A 12,154-nucleotide genomic window follows, 5' to 3' on the forward strand; every position below is an offset into this window, starting at 1 on the left:
CAGAGATCTGACACTGTTATTATGAGAATTCACACTCTTCCAGTATTTGTTGGTGTTGATCTGAGTGTAAAGGTGTCTGCGGCTCAGCTGCTCCGGTGGTATGAATATCATTAGAATAAAGTCAGCAGTAATTAGTTTTTTCACACATTGTGAAAAAGCCTTGGGAAGAACAGGAGAATATTTGGCTTACAAAATGAACAACGCAGATGTTTAACTCAAAATCCTTTGGGCAGAAATCACGTGGAGACCAAAGTGGGCCTCTGGTGAAAATAAAAGAAAATAATATTTTGCCCACTTGAGCCCAGTGATTAATATTTGTTTTTATACACTATAAATTTTCCTGAAAGGCTGTTTTTCTTCTCCTTTCGGCTTTTCCCTTCATGGGTCACCACAGCAAATCAACCATCTCCATCTATACCTTCCCCTATTCTCTGTATCCTCCTTTTGCACACTAAGTACCCTCTTATCCTCTTTCACAAGGTCCATAAATCTTCTCTTTGGTCTCCCTCTTGACCTCCTGCCTCCAGCTCCAATTCCAGCATCCGTCTACCAATATATTCACTATCTGGCTTCTCTGGCCTCCCCAAAACATTTAACATGTGCTGTTCCTCTGATGGACTCATTCCTGAGCCTATCCATCCTGGTCACTCCCAAAGAGAACCTGAGCATCTTAATTTCTGTGACCTCTAGCTCTGCCTCCTGTCTTTTCATCATTGTAACTGTCTCAAGGCCATACAGCATCGCTGGTCACGCCACTTGTCTTATACACCTTTCCTTTCATTCTGGCTGACAGTCTTCTATTGCATTGTACCCCTGACACTTTTCTCCATCCACTCCAACCTGCTTGAACCCATCTCTTCACTTCACTTCATTGTATGACTCATCAACTTTATCCCTCTATAGTTGCCGCAATTCTGCACATCCCCTTTACTCTTAGGGCGCCGTCACACTTCATCTCCATTCCTCAGGCATCTTCTCACTCTCTAAGATCCTGTTGAATAATCTAGCCAGAAACTCTACCACTGCCTCTCTTAGACACTTCTGCACTATCAATGGACCAACTGGCTTTCCACTCTTCATCCTCTTCTTTGTCTCCTTTACCCTTGCCTCTCTTTCATTTTCCTAATTCATCAGCTCTTTAAAGTACTCTTTCCATCTTCTCATCACTCTTGCATCTGTCAATACATTTCCCTCCTCTATCCTTAATCTCCCGGACCTCCTTTCCATCTTTATCTCTCTGTTTGCCAACCTGTATTGATCATTCTCTCCCTCCTTACTGTCCAACCGAGCATACAAGTCATCATACATCCTTTGTTTTGCCTTTGCTACCTCTATCTTTACCTTGCGTTGTATCTCCATGTACTCCTGTCTGTTCTCCACAGTCCCCTCAATGTCCCACTTCTTCTTTGCTTACCACTTTCTCTGTATATGCTCCTGCACCCCCTCATTCCACCAGCAGGTCTCCTTATCCACTTTCCTCCCAGATGATACACCAAGTACACTCCTACCTGTCTCCCCGATACCATTAGCTGTTGCTGTCCAATCATCTGGAAGCTCTCCCTGACCACCTGGAGCCTTTCTCAACTCCACCCTGAATAACATACCACACTCCTCCCTTCTCAGCTTCCACCACTTTGTCCTCAGCTCTGACTTTGTCCTCTTGATCTTCCTTGTCACCAGTGTCATCCTACAAACCACCATACGATGCTGTCTGGCTGCACTCTCGCCCACAACTACTTTGCAGTCACTGATCACTTTCAGGTTATCTCGTCTATAAGTTACCCTATGTCCCTGTCTTTTCTGGAAAAAAAGGGTTCACTACAGCCTTTCCAGCCGTTGTGCAAAGTCTACCACCATCTGTCCCTCTGCGTTCCTATCCTGAATACCAAATCTGCACATCACTTCTTCATCTCTATTGCCTGCACTAACATGTCCATTGAAGTCTACACCAATTACCACTCGCTCATCTCTGGGGATATTCTGCATCGCTTCATCGAACTCATTTTGGAACTTCTCCTTCTCCTCTAATTCACATCCCACCTGCGGGGCATAGCCACGAGCAACACTGAGCATCACACCTTCAATTTCCAGTTTCAGACTCATAAGTCTATCTGACATTCTTTTCACCTCCAGAACATTCCTGACTAACTCCATCTTCAAGATAACTCCTATTCCAGTTCTCTTACCAGTTCTCAGTACCACAATAGTACAACTTAAAGCCTGCTCCTAAGCTTCTAGCCTTACTACCTCTCCACCTGGTCTCCTGGACACATAATATATCCACCTTCCTTCTTTGCATTATGTTGACCAACTCTCTACGTTTTCCTGTCACAGTCTTGATATTCAAAGTCCCTACTTACTCTCAGTCCCAGACTCTTGCCTTTCGTCTTCTCTCTCTGCTTCCAAACACGCCTTCCTCCTCTCCTTCTTTGACCCCCAGGAGCCCAGTTTCCACTGATACCCTGTAGGTCTTCTGTACCAATGGCAATCGTTATTAACCCGGGCCTCGACCGATCCAGTATGCGATTATTAGGTTTGATTTGCATGTTTGGTTCAAAGATGCAACCCTCTGCATTTATCTGGGCTTGGGCCCGGCACATAGAGACACTGGCCTGTGCCGCCCTGAGGCTGCATTTTCCCTGAAAAGTCTATTAATTTCCCAAAAACAAAACTACATGTTTGATTAAAGAGAGTAATGTAATATTTATCGTCCCTCTCCACTCAGAATATTCTTTCTTTTTTCCTTTTTTTGTTCAGTTGAACCCTTGTGCATCAGTGTGCAGCATGATGTTTGTGCAGTTTGACACTAGAAGCCTTTTTCAAAATTCAGAAGAGCGAAAGTCTCCGCTCGTCTTAATCTTACAAGAAGTCGTGAATGTACTCGCACTACTGGTGACATCACACATATTGGAGCCAATCATGACCAAGAATACAACTTACGCAAGTGGGATGTGGTTACTCGGATCTTCCACTTCAAAAGCTTATCTTGGTGATAAACCTTAAAATTGAAGGCTATTCATTGTCTCAGAAGTTTTTCAATGAAGAACCTGAAAATAAGTTGCACCTTTTGGGGGTCAAAACACAAATCAGGCCTGTTTTACTGTATCTTAAACTGGCATAAATGGAGACGATGTCAAGGATGCCCTTGAAGGAATTTATCTGTAATGAGAGTCTGTTATCATGGATGCAAGCACTGCGTGTGTTGTAGGCTGCATCCTGCTGAGGGTGTTTATGAGAATGTGTTTACGGAACTCATACTGTTTGTGCAAAGGTTGCCATATTGGTTACTCTGTCAGCTTATCATGTATCCTTTTATTTCATCCTATTTAAGTACATTTGGGGTATCACTTGATTTTAAACACGTCTTATTTTGACCCATAGGACTCCTTAGAAACTCCCTTATCTTTTAGCTTGGCTTAAAGAATAGAAAGTCCATTACACCACTGGGACTGCAAAAGAGCATGACTGATTTTAAGGGTCTCTTTGGTTTCCTCGTGTTCTTGTGATTCCAGTGTGCATGCATGTGTGCGTGGATGTGTCTGTTTGTGCCATGGCTCTCTGTTTCCTCTCTCAATGCTGGCACACCTGCTCCTCCTCAAGTCATCACCTGCAGTTTATCAACCCACATATCCCTCTAGTGTGTGTCTCGTATCTCTTCATAGTCAGCGGCAGCTCAGTTTTGGACTCACATTTGGTCCTTGCTTGCTCCAAGGATTAATTAGGTCTCATGTGGTCATTTGTTACCGAACTTATGCAATATGAAATCCCCTGTTGCTACTGTTGTCATGTTGTAAAAATACTTGCTGTAGGGAAATCAAGTTAAGATTATTGCCCTTCACTTGGTTTGGCGGACACAATGTTTACTATATGGTGCAGTGTCAATCAGTGGCAAGTCCAGATGAATTGATTGCGGACCTAAAACCACATTTAGAGATAGCAACTATTATTAGAATAGTGAAAACATGGCTGATGGATATGACCTTTGTCTTAAAAGATGATCTTATTACGTGAAAGGAGGGACCGCCAGTCTACATGTCACCCCCTCAGATTATACACTGACAATTGTTATTGTGGAACACACCTCAATATAAACTGTCCAAACACCATAGAGAAAACCAAGTAGGCCTCAGGGAATTGGGTGTGGCCACTTGGGTTGGAGACTCAGATGACTTAACTGCAATTCAGATGGCGTTCCGGTACCGACACACCTATGTCACTATATATGGAAAGCAGCATCCACTAAGGTGAATCACACCAAATTGGAAAAATGCGCAAGTTTAAAAAAACAAAAGGAGACATCAGGATGGATGAAAAACTGAATAACATCAAAAAAATATGGTGGAAAACTTGGAAAGCGTTATAATACAAAGCTACATAATTTAATAACAAAATAGGAAATGATGATGCCAAAATAAATTGGAGGCAACATACAAATACGGCTGATGGGTATTAATGTGGCATTTGTGAATTATTTCAGCTGTAACTGGTACTTCCAGTTTTACCTTGCAAACTACTAACATTAGGAAAAATTATGTTAAGTACTAGCTCTTATATGGCTTGTTGTATGAACTGTTGTCATTCCCCTCTTTAGATGATGACGGCAAGCAGCCATTTTGGTTAAATACATCATGCGTATAAACATCAGATTGCATTAAATCCAGTTCCATGTTAATTTTAGACCCTGAAATCTTTACAGTCCCTCAGTATCACATGTTCACAACTCTTTGATCACAGTAACACCTCAACAATATTCTTTGCACTGTACTCAGATGGTCATGCATGAATGAAGAAAACTCAGAGGTGTCTTAGAGGTGCAATGGAAGTCTAAATTTTATGAATTAGTACTTAGTTGTTTTGTTCTAAACTACCAATTCATTCTGTTTACTCATGTACCTAATCAATCAGAGGAGAACTAGGTTATGCAGAAAAAGCAAAAACTATCCCTCACATGGAAATCTAACAACTGCACTGGCATCTGTCAATTTAGATTTCTTATTTTTCTGATACGCACCCCAGTGGTCCCAAAACCTTTTCTAGACCACTACTTTCTAGACCACCCTTCAAGATGCAGTGAACAAACATGACTCATGACAAGACTACAAAGAACATAGATAATACAATTTACCCTCACATTGAATCATTGAGAGCCCTGAGCTTGATTCTGCAGGAGTGATATTCAATAGAATGGAAAATCCATGTTATTTATTCTTATATGCAACCCGGTGCTAAATAACACATGGGACCAGTACCAGTACCAGTACAGTCACTGCCTAATGGAAAAGACAAGATATTGTCTCAGATTCATTAAAGCAAATCCATAAATCAAGTTCTCCGAGTTACTAATTGGAAACTGCACCAATAAATATAACAGATACAAACAGAATTATAGCATATTCCTCTCCATAGAAAATAGTTGAGAACAGCAACAGTCTTTTGCTTTGTGAATGTGGTGAATTCAGTGTTTGTGTTTTTACAAACAGAACACAAATCGTTGAGCGGATGAAAAAGGGTCAATAAGCGTTTGCAGCGGTCTGCAGTACATTGTTTATCTATTCATACACAAGGATAGTACTTGTTTCCGTTGTGTATAATGCAGTTTCTCCCCTGCGAACCAAATAGTTCTGCTTTAAGCTGCTGAAAACATGGGCTGCTTTCCAGGAAGCCTGAACAGAAGGTGTTTGTGAGCCAGCACCAATTTCATGCAGGAAAACAGTAATAATTCAAACTAAATTTATAAAATCATCCATAAACATCATTCATTTAGTGGTGGTGGCCAGCTTGCCTCGCTGATTCCAGTTCACCCACCCAAGGATAACTGTCACTGAATACCCATCACTGGGGATGCACTGAAGTTACCATCTGACAAACCAAAGGATAGTGTTGTAGCAAGCTGAGATTTTTTTGGTCAGGCATCGGGGCTCTATCATCTTTTCTGTTGAACACACTGAAAACAGGACAACAGCTGAAGCCCATTCCTCTGGGACACCCCAGTATCACATTTAAACTCCAGCTATCCTCACCTGATGGCTCCAAACACATGGGCAGCCAAAACAGAATTACTCTCTCGGTGCAAAGGCTCAGATTCTTTGTTGTCTCTTTAATGACTAAAATTATATGTTTTTCTTATTGCACCATAAGAACCCCTGCTTACCTTGCACTTTCTGATTGTACAGCTGAGCTCAGTGGATTTCCTGTCTTCACTCCAGCATCATGTCTGTCATGCTACAGCCTTTCCACAAACAATCTGCTTCCCACCAAAATGTCTCAACCAAAAGATTGGAATATTTCTTAAAAAGAAAAATAAACAAAAAATGTGTCACAAGCTGTGACACATTCAGTGCAGAAGCAAGTTCAGGAGCATACCTCTAGAACCTTTACTGTTAGATTTGCATTAATGAAACTAGCACTGGTTGCTTTTAATCTGCAAGATAATCATTACACTGAAATTCCCTTCATTAATTAGTCAAACACTATCTCCTACAAAGAGACAATTCATTTACTGAGATATGAAGATACATATAGATAAATTTATATATATCTTATCGCGTCATGGATTAACGAAACATGGCATGAACACTTTTGCTGATAAATATAAGTGATAGATGAAATTCCTCACACTTATGTTGAGTATTGTTTTTCTTGTGGGAAAAACTGTGGAATTCCATATTTATTCTGGTGGAAAAAACAGTCGTTCAGTTACGATATTATCACCTTCTACTAACTAACATGAAGAATGTTCTTGTCAATCCATATGTTTCACAGTCTTCTGAAGCCTTTCCCCCTGCCTCAAACAATGTATTATGATATACAAACAATGTATTGTAATATATTATAATAATTTGGAGCAAATGGTTATAAAACAATTCAATTAACAAACGAAAACATTGAACGTATAATCATGCAGTTCACTTCAACTAAATGGCAAAAGGCTAAGCGTGCGATCATTTTTTAAAATATCAATTAATAACACCAAAATTTTGACCTTTACCTAAACTAATGAAGGGTTATTGCATCCTGTCTTGTCTTGAATACAAAAGTCAAATCAATTGTGAGCAGAATATGTTTTTAAGAAGTTTTCAACAGAAAGAAAAAGGAATAATTTTTCCATCTTCATCATTAATCAGCAAACATGTATGAAAGATCAAATAACCATCAGTCCTTAACAAAACCCTTTTGAAACGGTTATTACCACCCAGTGAGCAGTGTCTTTCTCTTTTCCCTGGGTGCGCTTTAAGTGGTAGTTTCCTGCAGCTTGACCACAGTGCTAAGAGGTCAGTGTGTTACTGAATGAGCATCTGATGGCTTTTCAACACTGCAGGATATCTCACACACGCACATAAATGAAAGATAAGCCCCTTATCTGGTAAATGGGACTGGTAAAGGGCAGCTTGAGCTATTTGTGAAGAACCCTTTTCCTAGCTGGGTTAAAACACTCATAGAAAGAGGGCTTATGGATAAAAGTGTCTGGCAGCTTACTGAGGGCCTATTAACACAACAGGGGGACAATAACAAATTCTTAAAAATCACACAAAGCACAAAGACAATGATAAAATTAAAAGAGGCAGAGAAATTACACGGTTAGATCAAATCCACTCGTGTATGGTCTTGGCCCTGAACAAACTTTCAGATTTTAGCAGTCTGTGCTTCCACCTCTGACGTCGGCAACACACTGACGGATAAAATGTGGTTGAGCCCAGGGAGCACATTGCTGACGAAACCCATCTGAGCTCACTTTTACATAGTTTAAAAAAAGAAACCATCATTTATTCATGACTTCTATTATATGACTCAGTCTGTATTTTAGAATCTGTTACACCAAACTGTGAATATAAGGCTCAGTTGGACCAGACTGGGAATAAAAAAACAAAAAGTTTTTGACTCAGATGAACCTATCTTTTTTAAATAACCCAATTAAAATTGCAGAAATATCACTTCAAGCTTTAACTCCCAGTCAAATCACTCTATATTGCCATTTCATGGCAAGGAGGTTATGAGATGGAAAATATGAATGAATCAGAAAAAATACACACATCCTCAAATTAAATTTTGAGCAGCAAAGACACTAAACATATTCTACTTGGAATTTAAATCAAGGATTGAGTTAAAAGTTGTTGGAATTATCCATTTATTTCCCAGAGATAATTTTTCTTGGTATCCAGTATTAAACACTTGTTTTGCTTTAAAACATTTTCAACATACCAAACATAATAAGCTTTGCTACTGGATGAAAAAAATATTTTCACTCGCTTACATGACCAGCAAAAATGACTGGATGGCACCTCCAATAAATATCCAACTAGAAATTACACTAATTCTATAACAGCCGCAAGAAATATTTATTTGATTGTGTTTCTTTTTTTCCTTTATCAAGTTAGCAGACAATGTCATTTATTGCAGATATTGCAAAATTTGCAAGCAGGTTTTATTGAAAACCAAATAATACAGTCTTACATAAAGACCATGGGAGATGATCATTTTATAGAAGCAAATTATTTTAAAATCCTTGTCATTTAAGGGGTCCTTAAATGGCAGGGAGTTTCTCTTTTTTCCTGCTCTGTGGAACTTTACAAAAGAAGAAAAATAAACCTGGTTGTCCACTGAATTTTTTTGTGATGTGTCTTGAGCAGTTTTTAAAAAAGCATTCCTGTTTGCTATTCTTATGAAATGAAGAGAGACTCTGGTTTTGAAGGACATTCTATTGCCTTTACTGGGCCTGAAGAGAACTACTTTCCAATAGTTACTTTCTTTCACAAGAACTTCACCTTTTCAGTCAAACTTGCATTATGGTTTCTTTTCTGAGGTTATGTTTGCTGCTATGTTAGAGATTTCAGAATGCACCAGAATCTGTGTCTCAATAAAAATACATATATTTTCAGGCTTCAGTTACATATAAGGACAGTTCATTATGCTAATATGCAATAGTAAACCAGATTTTCTGACGAAACATCTAAAATATACAAGGAATCTTAAACGAACACATGAAGAGGTATACTATAGGAATAAATAAATCAAATGTGCGTCTATGAATGGAAAGTGACAACAAGCTGCCACATTATCCCAAGGCATCAGCCAACTGTTCCGTTTGGCCAGTTTAAACCTGTTAGCTCCTTTTTCGGTCAAAGGTCAGCAGCAAAGCACAAATGCAGAGGAGCTGTATTCCTGTAAAGCTCATCAGACTCATACTGTGGCTACAGGATTCCGGGACTTGACAGTAGACACACAGTTTGCCATTCATGCTTGTTTCTAATTTTCACATCCATGTGACAGGCCTGTATCCTATGACTGGTAGTGTTTGATGTCACATGGAAAAACTCCTGTAAGACTAGAAGATGCTGTCAATACGGGCAGGCCGTTTCACAGCCCACTGAAAGAAGAACATCACAACTAAGTAAGCCTGCTTACTATGTAATAATAATATTAATAATTGTTATGATTATGTATTATTATTACACTTATCCATTTATCCTCTTGCCGATTATCCTGAAGTCAGGGTTTTGGGGGGGCTGGAGCCCATGTGACTGAGTGGGCAGGGTTCACCCTTGACCGGTATAGAAATATACAACCATTCACTCGCTCATCCACAGGTCTTTGCAATGTATTGTCTCTAATGAACCCACCTACCTTTCTTTCTTCTTTCTTCTTCTCTACTGCATGTTTGGGACTGTGAGAGGAAACCCACACAGACATGAGGAGAACATGGAGACTCCACTCAGAAAAGGCTCCTGTTTGGATCAAACCTTTTTGCAATGATGGAAGTGCTAACCAATGCACCACACCATTCTTCTTCTTCTTCTTCTTCTTCTTCTTCTTCTTCTTCTTCTTCTTCTTCTTCTTCTTCTTCTTCTTCTTCTTCTTCTTCTTCTTCCTCTTCTCATTATTATTATTATTATTATTATTATTATTATTATTGTTATATTCTAATTTTTGTTGTTTACTTTTTGCGCATTGATAATTCTAAGCTCCCTTTTAGCAACTAAAGACATGTCTGCAAACTGGGCACTGTTCTGCTGATCCAAAAAACAGCTTGCAATCAGAATCGGTTTTATTTGTTTGTTTCTGCAAGGTAGAATTAACAACGTTTTTTAATAAGATAGATACGTTTATGTTAAATTTAGGAACTGCCTTCTAAAAAAATAAATAAATAAAAGACTGAAGGCTGCAGCTCCTTGGAACAGGAATGCCATTGAGCAGGCCACTAATGAGATTAGCTTCTCTGCTAAACTCCATCAAGTTACTGTTACATCACCAGCATTGAACAAATTATTGTATAAAAAGGGTTAGTAAAAAGTCCAAAGTTTTATTTACCCACTAATTATCTTTCACCATAATAGCACCACCATGAGGTTGAGAGGCTCACAGCATATCAAAAAAAAAACAATAGATGGACATTCAGCACGCAAATGATAAAAAGAAGTTACAAACTTTAGCACAAAAGTTTGTTTGACCCTTAATGTGCAACATCTGTTGTTTTGTCAAAAGGTCAATTTATATTCAGCTGCAACTTCAACTAAAACAATGCTGACAACATAAATATTGCCGTTGTGTTCGCATTAAATTATTCAGACTTTGTAATGAGTGCAAAGATAAGCTTTTTTTATCTTGATAATCTTTTTGTTATCACTTTAACAATTACTTTTTATTGAAGTGGTGCAAATTTCAATATCTCTATATTTTATGAAAATGTCAGGTTTATTATTTATTTTATATAATATTTGTTGCTTGAATGGAACATTTCTAAATATTTTTGAACTTCTAATTTCTGGAAATTCTCCGACCATGGTGCAGCTGACACTCTGAGGAGCTGAGGCGCCTCTTGGTGGCCAGGGAACAGCTCTTACTTCCCCAAAGCAAAGTGTGACGTAATGACCGAGAGGCTGTTGCTCCAGTGTGAACGGATGCAGAGCTAGAGAGCAGCAGCTTTGTGCTTATGTTGCTGAGGATCATGTCTGCATGGAGCAGAATATATGGCCTTCTTGTGACATCATGACACTGTGAGCTTGTTGTTCCCACACCGAGGAGGAGGAGGGGGTGAGAATGGGGGCAGTAGTGTGTGTATGCTTGTATGCTAGACAGAACATTTCACAGGCGGGTTTATGTACAAAGCACTGCCTTGCCCACATGAAGCAGTTATGTGTCTGAGCTTGTGCTAGTGTGTGTCATTGTTACTATACAAGAGATCAGACAGCAGGAAAACATATCTAACGCTTTTAGCGTCAATTGTTACTTTTGAAGATAGTAAAACAAAAAATAATCAGCTTACTGCAGTGCAAGAGCCACTGAACATTGTACAGCTTTGGCTTTCCTGTTCACTTCTAACCTGGATATGCGATGCAATATGCATTAAAGTTTAATGACTTACTTACAGTATCCAACAACATGGAAGTAATGCAGCAAATGCTGTTGCCTACTATCCGGATAGCTTTGCTATTAAGAACTTATTGTAATAATAATAACAATTATAATACATTTTATTTAAGTCGCCTTATAAGTCATTCAAGGTCCATACAGACATATTCTGTTCACATAGTTACTGGCGAGCAGCAATAGAAGTTGGTTCACTTTTGTATCCTTTTTTATTTCTCTTGGTTGATAATATAAACTGAACAAAAAAAATTTGGGCGGCACATAGCATTTATGAGACTGGATAATGGATTTTGTTGGCAAGATGTTGCTAAGGCGCAATCATGAAACTGAGTTTGGGGTTTATTGGTTTGATTGTTGTTTTTGCAATACTGTAAGTATGATGAGAGTAAATCAGCAATCATAGTTGGTCACACTGTCACTCAGGGAGAACACCAGACAATTCTAAACATTTCTTACAGGTCATTCTTTACAATGGCAGCAGTTCTCGACATATTTAATGAACCTTCTTCAAATTAAAACACTCCCAAAATATTTTAATGAAAAATAAAAGAAAAAAAATCCATATTCTTCCTTAATGCATTGAATAAAATTAAAAGTACATCCATCTGTAACAGATTGATGTCACATATTATTAGTCTTACATAATTAACAATTTGAGAAATATAAGATATGTGTTTTTTGCTTACCTAGATTAATTATGTCATATTATAAAAATTATATTCTGTCTATTTTCCTACTTGAGTTAATTGTCCTCATTTGTTGCCAGTGACAGTTACAACCATGATATTAA

This window comes from Fistularia commersonii, chromosome 3 (genome assembly GCF_037954325.1).
Source record: "Fistularia commersonii isolate RoL2024-O1a breed Wild chromosome 3, RoL_Fcom_v1.0, whole genome shotgun sequence".
Taxonomy (NCBI): Eukaryota; Metazoa; Chordata; class Actinopteri; order Syngnathiformes; family Fistulariidae; genus Fistularia; species Fistularia commersonii.